Raw genomic sequence first — 12,496 nt, forward strand, 5'->3', positions numbered from 1 at the left:
TAAACAAAAGTCCGTCCCCAGGACGGCCGTTTGAAAGAGATCAGAGGAGAACCTCGTTGGGGGGGGGGGGGGAGAGAGAGATATTGGGAGGGTTGGGGGAGGAGAGGAGATTCATCCGCGCGAGAGAAGGACGCTGCCGAGCCGATCTCCCTGGGCTCTTTGTTTCCACTTTGGGGGGAATCGAGATCCCCCCCCACACACCAGTCTTTCCTACCCCCTCTGGTCTTTCGCACTCGAAAGCCTGCTTCACTGCTTTGTGGCGTTTTCGTAGGTCCTCTCAAAAGTGTGGCCCTGATGTTACTTTGGGGGGTATGGGGAGAGGGGCGTCCTTCATGCGCTAACCGTCCTCGAATTCCTTTCTAAGCATCGCTTTGCACTTTAGCGGCACAATCCCAGGCGTGTGTAATCGGGAGCAAGTCTCATTGAGTTCCATGGAGCTTACACCCAGATAAATGGGTTTAGAATCGCAGCCTAAGGCTCAAATTCCATTTTTTCAGTTCCTCTTGTTATTAATATTATTAATAATTATTATTAATTAATTAAGCCAGGCAAGGAACATGAGTGGCGGGAGGGTGCTGTTGCACTATTATCCTACTTGTGGGTTTCCCACGGGCAGCTGGTTGGCCACTGTTTGAATAGAATGCTGGACTAGATGGACCTCTGGTCTGATCCACCATGGCTCTTCTTATGTTACAATAATCATAGCAACAACAACAACAACACCCTCTTTTCCACAAAGATCTGTGTCCAAAGCAACCTGCACCAATGAAACCCTCAACAGAATGCAAAGCAGTAAAACAGATCAAAAGTGCAATCTCAAAATGTCAAACTGAAACCATAAAAACAACGTTGGAAAGGTATAATTAAAGACGGACATCTCCTGAGGGTGTCAAGGCTACCTATTGCTAAGCTGATCTCGGGCCTTTTCGTTTCAAGGGCAGAAGTTTTTGTCCTAAGAATGGCCACATCACTGGCCCTGTTTTTGTTCTGGTAAAAACTCCCCCTCCCTGCCTCCAATATAAGCATTAGGTTTCCTTTGGGACTCGTCCTCCCCCCACCCCCTTGACCCCATACACACTTAAGAGAGAAGGAGATGAGAATGAATGGATCTCCCCAGGGTGGGTTGGGGGGCAAGAAATGTGAAATCTCCCATCTGGAGGGGGAGAGCCATCTTTGCACAGTTCAGCAGACAAGCTTCTTAAAATCCTATTTCTCTTTTTGGGGAGGGTTTTGTTCAGAAGGTCTGGCAGATGGTGACTGCTTTTGTACATGGCTAATGGTTAATTAAAAGGAGCAGAGCCCTGCTTGGGATGAGCCTGGATTAATTATTTCAAGCCGCTTTTGTTCTCTGGCTTTCTTCTTCCTTCCTTCCCCACCCCCCCCAACCCCTCTCTCTCTCTCCCCTCCCGGATCTCCCTCTATAGTTTCATGAAATTTAACTAACCCGCAGCCTCTGAGCCATGTGCTTCAAAGACAATGGAAGGGAAGGGGAGCAAGAAGAGAGGAGAGAGAGCGGGGTGGGTTTATTTTGAGTACACACAGGCATTGAGGAACCAAAGTCAGTGAGTCAATTAACCTCTTGTGCTTCTCTTTACTGCTGCTTTGGCTAGCTGGTCCCCTTCGCTCGCTGCCTTTTTGCATGGAATTGGAACTGATCTGTAAGAAGGAAGTCAAGACAGAGGAACATAGGGAGCTGCCTTATACCGAGTCAGGCCATGGGTCCATCCAGCCCAATATTGTCAACACTGACTGGCAGCAGCTCTCCAGGGTTTGAGGCAGGAGTTTTGTTGTTTTTCTCTGCCAGGAATCGAACCTGGGACCTTCTGCTTACAAAGCATGTCCTCTACCACTGAGCTGTGGCTCCTCCCATCTCTTCAGTATCTGGGCCTGTTGACAATGAACTTATAACTCAATGCAGATTATTATTATTTTTTAATCTACTCCCTAGGAGTCTGGAGATCCTCTCAACAATTTATTTATTTATTGCATCTATATTCTGCCCTTTTCCTCCAAGGAACCCAAGGTGGCTTACATAATCCTCTTCTCCATTTCATCCTCACAACAACAACCATGTGAGGTAGGTCAGCCTGAGAGTGTGTGACTGGCCCAAAATCACCCAGTGAGCTTCAATGGCTGAGTGGAGACTAGAACCTGGATTTCCCAACTGCTAGTCCAACACTCTAACCACTGTCATAACTAAGGAGCAGAGATTCTTTCCCCTTGATTTTTAGAAGGCTTCCAGCTTTGATAGCCAAACCTACTGCATGAGCCCCTCTTCTTGTCACTCAGATAGGACATTTGCCTTCTGTATTGCCAAATAACCCTTATCCATACACAACTGGTGACAAACACCAGTGTACTGAAAAATCTGCCTGCCTGCCCCAACCTGGTTTAGTCTAAAACATTTGTAAGACATCGCCAAACATTCCTGAACATTGGCCATGCTGGCTGGGAGTTGAGGTCCAAAACATCTGGAGGGCATGAAGTTAGAGAAGGCTGATCTATATTATTTCTTTGTTCTATAAGAACATTTATGTAGTGCTGCTTTATTTAGCATGCATTGTGTGCATTCTCCAGTCGTAACCATTACAATATCCCTGTAAGGCAAGCCAGCATTATTCTCAACATTACAGATGGGAAGACTAAGAAATGGGGGCAGTTTACACAATCACCGCACCCCACTTCATTAAGCCACAGTGGGTTGCAGCTCAGTTGGGTGGCCATTTTGAATATTCAACCCCCAGTGGGGGGTTGCTGTGGTTTGCTGTGTTGTTAAACAAACTTCAAATAACCCTACAACAGATCATGGGTTATTTGAGGGTTGTTTAACTAACAAACATCTGCCCCCCCCCACCGGGTTCAGATAACCTGCGGCCTATTGTGGCTTAAATAAGCCACGGTGCGCTGCGGTGATAATGCGAACCAGATCAGAGTGTGGCTTGCCTAAAGCTCCCTAGTATGAGTTCATGGCATAAGTGAGATTCAAACTGGGGACTTCCTGATTAGTAGCCACTACACCATCTATCAATACTTTAGCATCAGTGTACCGGAAAATGCATGTGATTTCTTTGTTCTATCGCTCCCATAGAGCACATCATAACATGCAGCACATGAGGCCATCAGAAGTGTGCCCATTTTGCAGAGAGGAAGAGCTGGACAGGAAATGTTCATCCAATTCAGAAGTTCACACACATGCACACAATTAGAATTATATGGTAGGGAGAGCAAAGACAAGCTTGCTTGCCCTATCCCCTCTGTCTCATCCTTGCCGCCTGTCTACAGCCTTCAGTGCACTGGGGGCTGAAGGTTTGCAATGGGGAGATGGTGCTACTCGTGTAGGCTCCCCACTGCAGAACTTAGCCCTCCAACACAGAGATGGCTATGGAGATGGGCAACAAGGATGTGATGGGCAACAAGGACAAGCCCATGGGCTTGTCCACATTCTCACCTTCACTTGATTCTAACTGTGGGTGGTGGGGTTGAACTTCTGCATATGGCTTTGTGAGTTCTTCAAGGCCTCCACGGTTGATGATTGAGATAGGATTTGAATCCAGAGCTTCTAGATCTGAGACCAGCACTTGACTACAATGACTCTTGAACCAATATCAGTGCATTTGGAGGTCATGTCCCACACTATCAGCACCAGTGAGATACAGCGAGTACCCCAAAAGCAAGATGTCGCCCATTTCTCACTATGGCCAATCATGTGCCCCACTCCACCCCCAGAAGAAGGGCATGGAGGCAACTCCCCAGCAATGGAGACTTGAGAAGCACCTAGACTCTGAAACATGGAGGTTGCACCTAGCCATCACGAGTCGAAATCATTGATAGAACCTATCTTCCAGACCACCCTTCCCCCGACCTGGTTTCCTTCCTAGATGTATTGGACTCCAACTCTCATCATCTCCGATTCAGCAGATGGAAGTTGTAATCTAGCACATCTGGAAGGAATTGGGTTGAGGACAGCTGCTCCAGATGTACCCTATCCTCTATTAAGGGTACAATCCTATGCATGTTTAGACAGGAAAAAGTCCTACAATTCCTGGCATTCCCCAGTGAGCATGGTGTTTCTTGCGAACCCGGGTAGTGGGCAGAGGGGAATGAATTTTCCCAGCAACAATTTATTTTTCCTTGTTTTAATGCAAAGTATTTTTGGGTGGCTTGGTCTTGAAAGGGCAATTAAGACCCATTAGCTTCTCCTGGTGGAGATGAAAATTGCTAGAACTGGCTTGTTTGATTCTTGTTTTTAATGTGCGTTTTTATTTGCAAAGATAACAGTAACAAACAAAACCAGTAAGAAAAGTGGGGGGGGGGGGCACACACAAAAATGGAAGAACATATCATAAAACATGCACAATGACCATTTTAATGACCCTTATTCAAAAAGAAGAGGGGAAAAGGATTTGATAGTTCTGTTTCAAATATATAGATATTAATAAAAGCAGTGCATATATCTAAATAAGACCCATATGAAATTGATGGTTGTAGGAGATACATTCAAATGTACCAAGAGCAATAAGATCCTCAATCTATTGAATGACAGGTGGTTAATGTTTCTCCTTCCAAGCTTGAGGTATTAGTCTCTTTGCAACTATAAGGGCTCTCAGCATCCACTTTGCTGTCCATTTGTTAAACCCTACATCACAGGGAGGTAATTTAAAAGTGCACGAACATCCGCTATTATCATAGATTTTTCAAGAACAAAATTTATATGAGCAATGACTTGCAACCAAAAAGAAGCCACTACAAGACCCACCTACATCACATGCTCCGATGAGCCGTTGTCCTCGTTACATGGACAGCGTCTTCTTAAGCGTCCTGGTGTCCGATATACATGAAACGTCATTTTTGCATTGAATCAGCCTCCGTTTGAAATCTACACAAATAGTACACATGGAAGCTAGAGCAGCTATTGATTAGAACGGCTTTGTCGCTATTAGATCAAGACAACGGCCTGTCTACATTTTTTTACTCCCTTTAGGGACATAGCTGGTGCAACTTCAGGATTTTCCACTCCACCATTGGCTAAGGCCACAGCTAGACCTAAGGTTTATCCTGGGATCATCCAGGGTTCGCCCCTGCTTGAGCACTGGATCCCCCGTGTGTCACCTAGATGAACAGTTTTGACCCCTGGATGATCCAGGGATAAACCTTAGGTCTAGCTATGGCCTAAGTGTCAGACACTTGGGAATTTATTTATTTAAAACTTTTCTCAGCCACCTTTCAGGGCAGAACTCCTCCCAAGGTGCCTTACAGTAATAAAATACATAAAAACCATTAAAATATTAAAAGCAGTAAAGTCATCAACACAATAAAACCAGCAACAGCAACAATTGAAATAGCAGCAGTAGCAGTACTCATATCATGAGAAAGCCCCAGTAAAATAATATGTTTTCAAGGCCTTCTTAAAAGCCTGGAATGATGAAGCATAGCAGGCCTCCAATGGAAGCTTGTTCCAAAGGTGTGGGGCCACTGCAGAAAAGGCTCTCTCATGAGTGATCAGCCACCTAATTGCTCTCACGGAGGTAGAAATGAGAAGGACCTCTCTTTCTGATCTTTTCCTTAAGGAGGAAAAAAGGTGGGATATAAATCTAATAGTAATAACAACAACAACATCAGGGCAACATGCATTTCCCCCCTCCCCATGTTATCCTCACAACTGAGTGGTAGTAAAGCTGAGGGAGCATCGCTGGGCTAAGGTCACTGAGAGATGTTCATGTTTGAGTGGGAATTTGAACCCAGATCTCCCCAGCGGCCTTAAGCCCAATACTCACCACTAAGCTGCTTTGGAGTTCATGGGCTAGTGGCTCAAATGTCAGCACAAAGCTACTTTAATGGAATCCAGGCAGAGAAGCGCCAATTCTTAAATTAGGGGCGGGGAGGGAACATTTCATCCATTCCATCATCCCCACCCATGTCTGTGCCATTTTCCCCATCGAAATCCCTCTGGTCTGATGAAAATCAGAGCTCCCTGCAGCTAATTTAAAGTAAAAGAAAAAGACAAGAAAATGTTTGGAGATTCTATTATAGATTGCTCCTGATTGGGCCCTTCAAACTTAAGGCCAGAACGAAGCACTCAGTGTATAAGTCATTATCATTAATAATTAAGGACCCAAGACTGGAGCCTGTAAATCTTAAAAACGCTGGTAAAGACATGGGCTTTTAAGGCACGTGCCAGTGACTAAGCAGAGGCCTTGGATGGAGAAACTTTCTAGAATGAGCCCCTGGAATCTCCGGTTCAAAAGGATCAGGTGATGGGTGCCACCTTTCTCTGTCTCCGATGCAGGACAGCTGCTGCTAGTCGTTGTACATCAGCCTAGCCCCAACCTGATGCCCTCCAGAGGTTTGGGACTACGTCTCCCATCAGCCTCACCCAGTATGGCTAACAGTCTGGAATTCTGGGAGTTGTAGTCGAAAACATTTGGAGGGCACCAGGTTTGGCAAGGCTGTTGTGAAGAATATGAGGCCAGACCAGGTATAATGCACCTTGTTTTCCTAAAAGAAATACATTAAGGGTGCCATCCTATGTATGCCTAGACAGAAAAATGAAGTCCTACAACTCCCAACATTCCCCAGCCAGCCTGGCTGGGGGATGCTGGGAATTGTAGGCCTTTGGCAGGATTGTATTTTCACGTTTTTTTCCCCTATGACCAGCCCATCTTTGAAGCAGCGAAAAGCTGCCATATCCTCTACTCATTCATGTCTCTCCATGTGACTTCCGTCAGGCATGCTTTTCAAAAGCGGACCACAACTTTGGGCTGGATTCAATACTAGGGCCGCTCATCAGGCACCCTGGCTGAGCCATCTGGGTTTGGGTATCCCGAAGTTTATTTTGTGATTCAGACCCATACATGGACACATAAACCTACAAAGCCCCACTGAATTCAAAGAGACGTACTCCCAGGTAAACTGGCATAAGATTGCAGCCTTTGTGTTGGAGGTTTGTTTGTTTGTTTTAAAAAAAATCCCTTTGGCTTAGTCCGGCTAACACCTGTGTGTCTGGTTCAAATAAGGAACCTGCTTTAGCTTCCTCTGACTCTTTCTAGAGAACAGCCACCTCCGTCTTGCTGTTGTTCACTTTCAGGAAACCAGATTGCATCACCTGCTCACCCACATGCAAGCCTTCACATCAGCCAACTTCTTCTTTCAGTTTCTCTCGTTCATTCTGTACGTGTGATTGATCCGCTCAAGCTATTTCAATTAGCCAACTCTCCGCAGGTGAGTGATTAGCATCCGTCAAACAGAGCTGTTCATCTGATTAGGGAGCAGGAGGGGAGATACTGTAAAATAACACAAGGACTTGGCCAGAATGTCGCACACAGCAGGGTGACAGAGGTCTCATTATGTTGGAACTTCCAGATCCTAGCCATGTTCATATGACCGATGCGTTCAATAGTGCAGTGAGGTTTCTGGACTCAGTGGGCTTGTGGAGAAATCCCCCACCCACCCCGCTTATTTAGATGGCAATGATTTCACTGACTTTGAGATGGGGTTGTGCCAACCCTGTAGCATTTGAGGCAATGGGGTGTGTTTATCCTAAAAGGGAGGTGATGCTGAGTGATTGTTTTTTGCTTGAATGTTATAGTTGTGTATAATATGTATTATATTTCGCTATGTATATATTGGCCTGGTTCAGGCAACACGCTAAACCATGCTGCTTAATCACAAAATGTTTAAGGGAATGCATTCTCTTAACTATTTTGTGGTTAAGCAGCATGGTTTAGCATGTTGTCTGAACCAGGCCATTATCTATTAAAAAGGAGAACTTCTTCCCCTTACCCCACCCCCAAATAGTGGGTTTGAGGGACCAGCATTAGGGAAGCAGACACACACACATACAACTTATATGCGTTCAGTAATCTGATTGATGCTCAGAGGGCCTTCTCTCCAGCAGGAAATTGGCATGAATAGCATCACTTTCTCACCAGGGTATGTTGGGGCTTGTAATAAGAAAGGATGCTCCAGTGAGGATTTAGAGCACCCACCACCTTCTTTTTCTGTCTGGGTTTGGGAAGGTGGAGAAGGAGGCAAGCGCTATTGAACCTTTTACAGGTGCTTGAACTAAGCATGTGGGGAAGTTTCACTCATTTCAGGTTGCACTAAGCGATGTTCATGAACCCCTTAACAAAGATGAGTAGGGAATCCATGTATCCCATATGGTAATAACAAATACGCCCTCCCAAGTGCCAATCCTTATGCAGCTAAAATAGCACCATCCATGCACAAGACGATCCCACGTTTTGCAGAAGAGGAAAAAAGCTTGATGGGAAAACCCAAAACATCCCAAGAAGTGGCCACAAAACAAGAGTATCAGTTTGGGGTGGGAGTGGGGGTGGGGGGTTGAAAACCTGGTGCAAGAGAATGGAATGGTATGCCCTCAAAAAGGGCCTGGCTGGCTGGAATCCTGAACAGGAACTCTCCCCACTGCAACATTTTCTTGCAGGTCTCACTTATAATATCTAGAACAGCCATTACCACAAGCTGGACAAAACAACAACAACCAAAGATAGATAGGATTTTGAACAAGATAACTTCTTAAATGTGTGTGGGATGGTTTTGCTTCCACAAATTTGAGTTTCAAAAAACAGAGAGAACTTCCTTTCTTTCTTTACTGCACTAAGCAAGATAGTAACACAGTGCCAAGTTCTCTCTGTCTTGGGGAACTCTAACAATAAAAAATGTGTATAGTCATCAAGATCTCGATACACTATCTCCTGGCTCAATCCACATTTTGATTATTATCCAGGAGACAAATTAGCTTCAATCCCGACCCACTTCGCAAAGCATTTGCTATACCCAAAGAGGAGACACGGGACTCTACGATGCAAAAATGGTTGTGTGCTTTTGCCCTAAGCAGGGTTGACTGAAGAGGCTGATGACACCAGAGGGACAATGGTCCTGTTAGCCTGACCTTGACCCGCAGTGACAGAGCGCCTAGCCGGCTGCAGCATCTCATGTTAGGGCTTTTTCATTTTTGTGCTGAATAAGCTAACAGCAGCTGGGAACTGAAAACCGCTATTGTAAGGGAGAGTCAGGGGAAGGTTAGAGCAAGTGGGCTGGGATGACCAGATGCAGTTAGGGATTGTGCAGGGGTGAGGGCAGAACAGCCTGGTCTTTTTTTATGCCATTAGCAGCAGCTTAGTCTGCAGCGATGAACGAGCATCGCCTGCTAATTCCTGCAAATCAATCCTCTGTTAAAGGCAGTAAGCTGGTTCTAAAGTTGGTACTATAGAAGACAAAGCTCCTGTGCCTTAAATACTTTTTCTGGACCGCTTTTAACAAAATGTTGCGGTATAGAATACTTCTGTTCAGGCATAGGAAGCTGTCTTGTGCTGAGTTGGACCATTGGTCTAGGCTCGTACTAGGCAACGGCTCTAGCGTTTCAGGAGGGAGGTTTTCCTGCCCTACCTGGAGATGTCAGGAATTGAACCTGGGACCTTCGGCATGCGAAGCAAGTGCTCAGCCACTGAGCCACTGGCTGCTGCTTCCAAGGGGTGTGCACGGCCCCCCCCCCCCCGCTCTGCCCTGTGGGCCGATCCGAAAATTTCGGATCGGCCTGCTCCGCTCCGCGCCGCTCCGCCCATACTCCGCTCCTCTTCGCCACGGAGCTCCGGCTCCGAATCGGAGCTCCGCAGTGGAGGGGAGTGGCGCCAGGTAAGGCCGGGAGAGGAGGGCGGGAGGTTTACCGGGCCCTGCCGCCATCGCCACCCGGGCGGCGATGGCAGCAGAGCCCGGTAAGGGACCAAGGGGGAGGGGGGCCTTACCTGCCTCCGTCCGCGGTCCGTCGGCGTCTTCAATTGAGCCTGCAGTTCCTGGTTGAACTGCGGGCTCAATTGAAGACGCCGATGGACCGTGGCCGGAGGCAGGTAAGGGAGAGGAGGGCGGGGGGGGTTACCGGGCCCTGCCGCTGTCGCCGCATGGGCGACAGCGACAGCGGCAGGGCCCGGTAAACCCCACTTACCTTTCCGGCGGAGCTCCGGATCGAGGCGAAGGATCCGCCTTCACCTTGATCCTCTTCACCACGCTCCGCCAGCCCCCCAATCCTCTTCGCCTCCGCCTTAAGGGCAGGCGAAGCCCCCCGCTCCGCTTCTAATTCGCCGGTCCGATTAGAAGCGGAGCACATCCCTACTGCTTCCAGCCACTTCATTCCATTTCCCCTTCTCCTGGTTTTCTGTGTTCTATCCCCACAACATTCTGCACGCCCTGAGCATGCTCAGTCCTCATCAGACTCCTTTTAGGATCCCCCACGCCACCCTTAGGGATTTTTCCCTCTGCAGATTTTTTTCCTACAACTGCAAACCTTGGGATTACTACCAGCCTTCTTGTGAAGGGTGGGGACATTTTAGCTACTTAAGGCAGAACCAGAATGTTGTACCAGAATGGGATAGAGAGCCAAATTGCCCACCAGATCCACCAATGGGCCAGGTGATATTCTTTCCCCTCCTCCCTTCCATTTTGCCTTTCTCCATGCTGAGAGAAGTACGTAACTTGTATTGGCCATGGTGGCTAGGAATCACAAAATAGTAGAGTTGGAAGGGGCCTATATAAAGTCATCGAGTCTAACCCCCTGCTCAGTGCAGGAATCCACCTTAAAGCCTACCTGACAGACGGTTCTCCAGCTGCCTCTTGAATGCCTCCAATGTGGGAGAGCCCACAACCTCCCTAGGTAACTGGTTCCATTGTCCATGCTGGGGGGTTATTTATTAAATTTCTATACCGGCCAATAGCTGAAGCTCTCTGCAGTCCCAACACATCTGGAGGGCCACTCCAAGTTGCATTTCAACACATCTGGAGGGTACCAGGTCAGGGAATGGCACTGCGTTAGATGGAACAATGTTCTTCTGCAGCATAAAGTCAACTAAGTAGGGTCAGGGAATAGAAGCTGGACATATGGATGTCTTGCACATAAATAATGACGAAGAAGCTTAATAAGGGGCGTAGTTCCATGATGTGCCTGTAACAGTTTCACTTTTCTCTTCCTCTTCATTTTCCCTGCTGTTCTTCATTGGGTTCTCCTCCCTTTTTTTAATGCAAACGATATCTAGGTCACTGCACTACGTAATGCTGCTAACTTTTCCCCCCTTGTTGTTGCCTCCAAATGGGCAGTCCCTTCCTCTGCATTCTTTCCTTGTTGCAGGAGAATGGTTCTTTGCTGCAAATGATTGAGCCAAAACAAAAATCCCAGTTTTCAGACGCAAGCAACCTCAGAGCTGGTTCTTCCCAGATCTCCTAAGCTTTGTTTGTTTGTTTCAAAAGGGTGATGGTGCTTGGGGAGTGAAACTGAAAACAGTAGCTCCTGCTCTCTAAGTGAGCTCGTTGTCTCCCGGGACCGATCCACAATCGTAGCTTGAATTTTAAAGGCTCAGCCTACGTAAGCATCTGGGAATCACAGATCTCCATATTGGCTGTGAAACACCCACTGTCAGCCATGTACACAGTCAGAGCACCAGCGCATTTTGCTAAAAACCTCTTAATACGATTATCAGATTTGATTAACTTTAAATATCTGGTTTTACCAGGGACCGTCTATTTCTGCTGCGCTCTGCATAAAACCAGAATGGGGTAGGAAATTCCAACTTTTGATAGCAAGGTTTTAGCCAAAAAAGAGTCTCAGGTTTTCTTCCAGAACCTGATATACACTGGGAGAGTCAGTCACATTATTTATAAACTTGTCTCCTAGATCCGTCATGCCTCCTGGTTCCTTAAAATTTGCCTTATTTCATCTGCTCTAGTTACTGTCCACCTAAGGCATCTTTTCCCAACCAGTGATGTATTTCCATCATTTGATTATGTATATACTTCCAGAGAGGGAGATCGAGGGGAGCATAACCTTAAAGAGTGGTTCAGACATGCATAAGTAGTGCCAGACACAATAACGGCCAGCTAAATTTTGGAAAAAAGTCCATTGAAAACTCCTGTGTGTGAAGTGATGTGTAGCAGGAATATGGAAGCTTTCTCTGTGGTCTTTGGCTGCAGTCATCAAGAGATGGACTTGTATATCTGAAGCGGCCATAAAATTACTATCGATATCATACCAAAACAAGTGTGACCTGCAACAAAATGTTGCACCATCGAATGCTCCTGTTCAGAGTTCCAGCCCCCTATGTCTTTTCCCAAGATATTCCATTCTGTTCCCCCTCCCCAGTTTTTCAGTCCCCCTCCCCAATGGTCAATCAGCATTCCATGCCCACTGAACATGTGCTATTTTGGGGTATCCCATTCCCCCTGCAGGGCTTTCTGTACTTCTGCAAACCTTGAGATGACCCCAGACCTACTGATATTCATTGTCTTGGAGAATGAGTTCATTATTAGTATATGCTATCTATTGTTGAACTTCTTTCAGACCAAAGTCTGAATTCAACTTTGGAGAAGCTCTCAAGAGCTGGATTCCAATGGGTGGGGCCAAAATCAAAGGGGGGGGAGCTAAAGACAAGGGTGGAGACAAAATACCAAACATTACAGCATATTTTAGTTTAAAGCTCTTATTGCCAGTAAC

The 12,496-nt window shown here is 46.6% G+C and overlaps 1 protein-coding gene across 2 annotated transcripts in view; it reads left to right on the top strand.

The window, feature by feature from the left end:
• Nucleotides 1-12,496, top strand: part of RNF122 (ring finger protein 122) — a 35,040-nt gene that overhangs the window by 556 nt on the left and 21,988 nt on the right. The window lies entirely within an intron of this gene.

Source organism: Elgaria multicarinata, chromosome 12 (genome assembly GCF_023053635.1).
Source record: "Elgaria multicarinata webbii isolate HBS135686 ecotype San Diego chromosome 12, rElgMul1.1.pri, whole genome shotgun sequence".
NCBI classification, from domain to species: domain Eukaryota; kingdom Metazoa; phylum Chordata; class Lepidosauria; order Squamata; family Anguidae; genus Elgaria; species Elgaria multicarinata.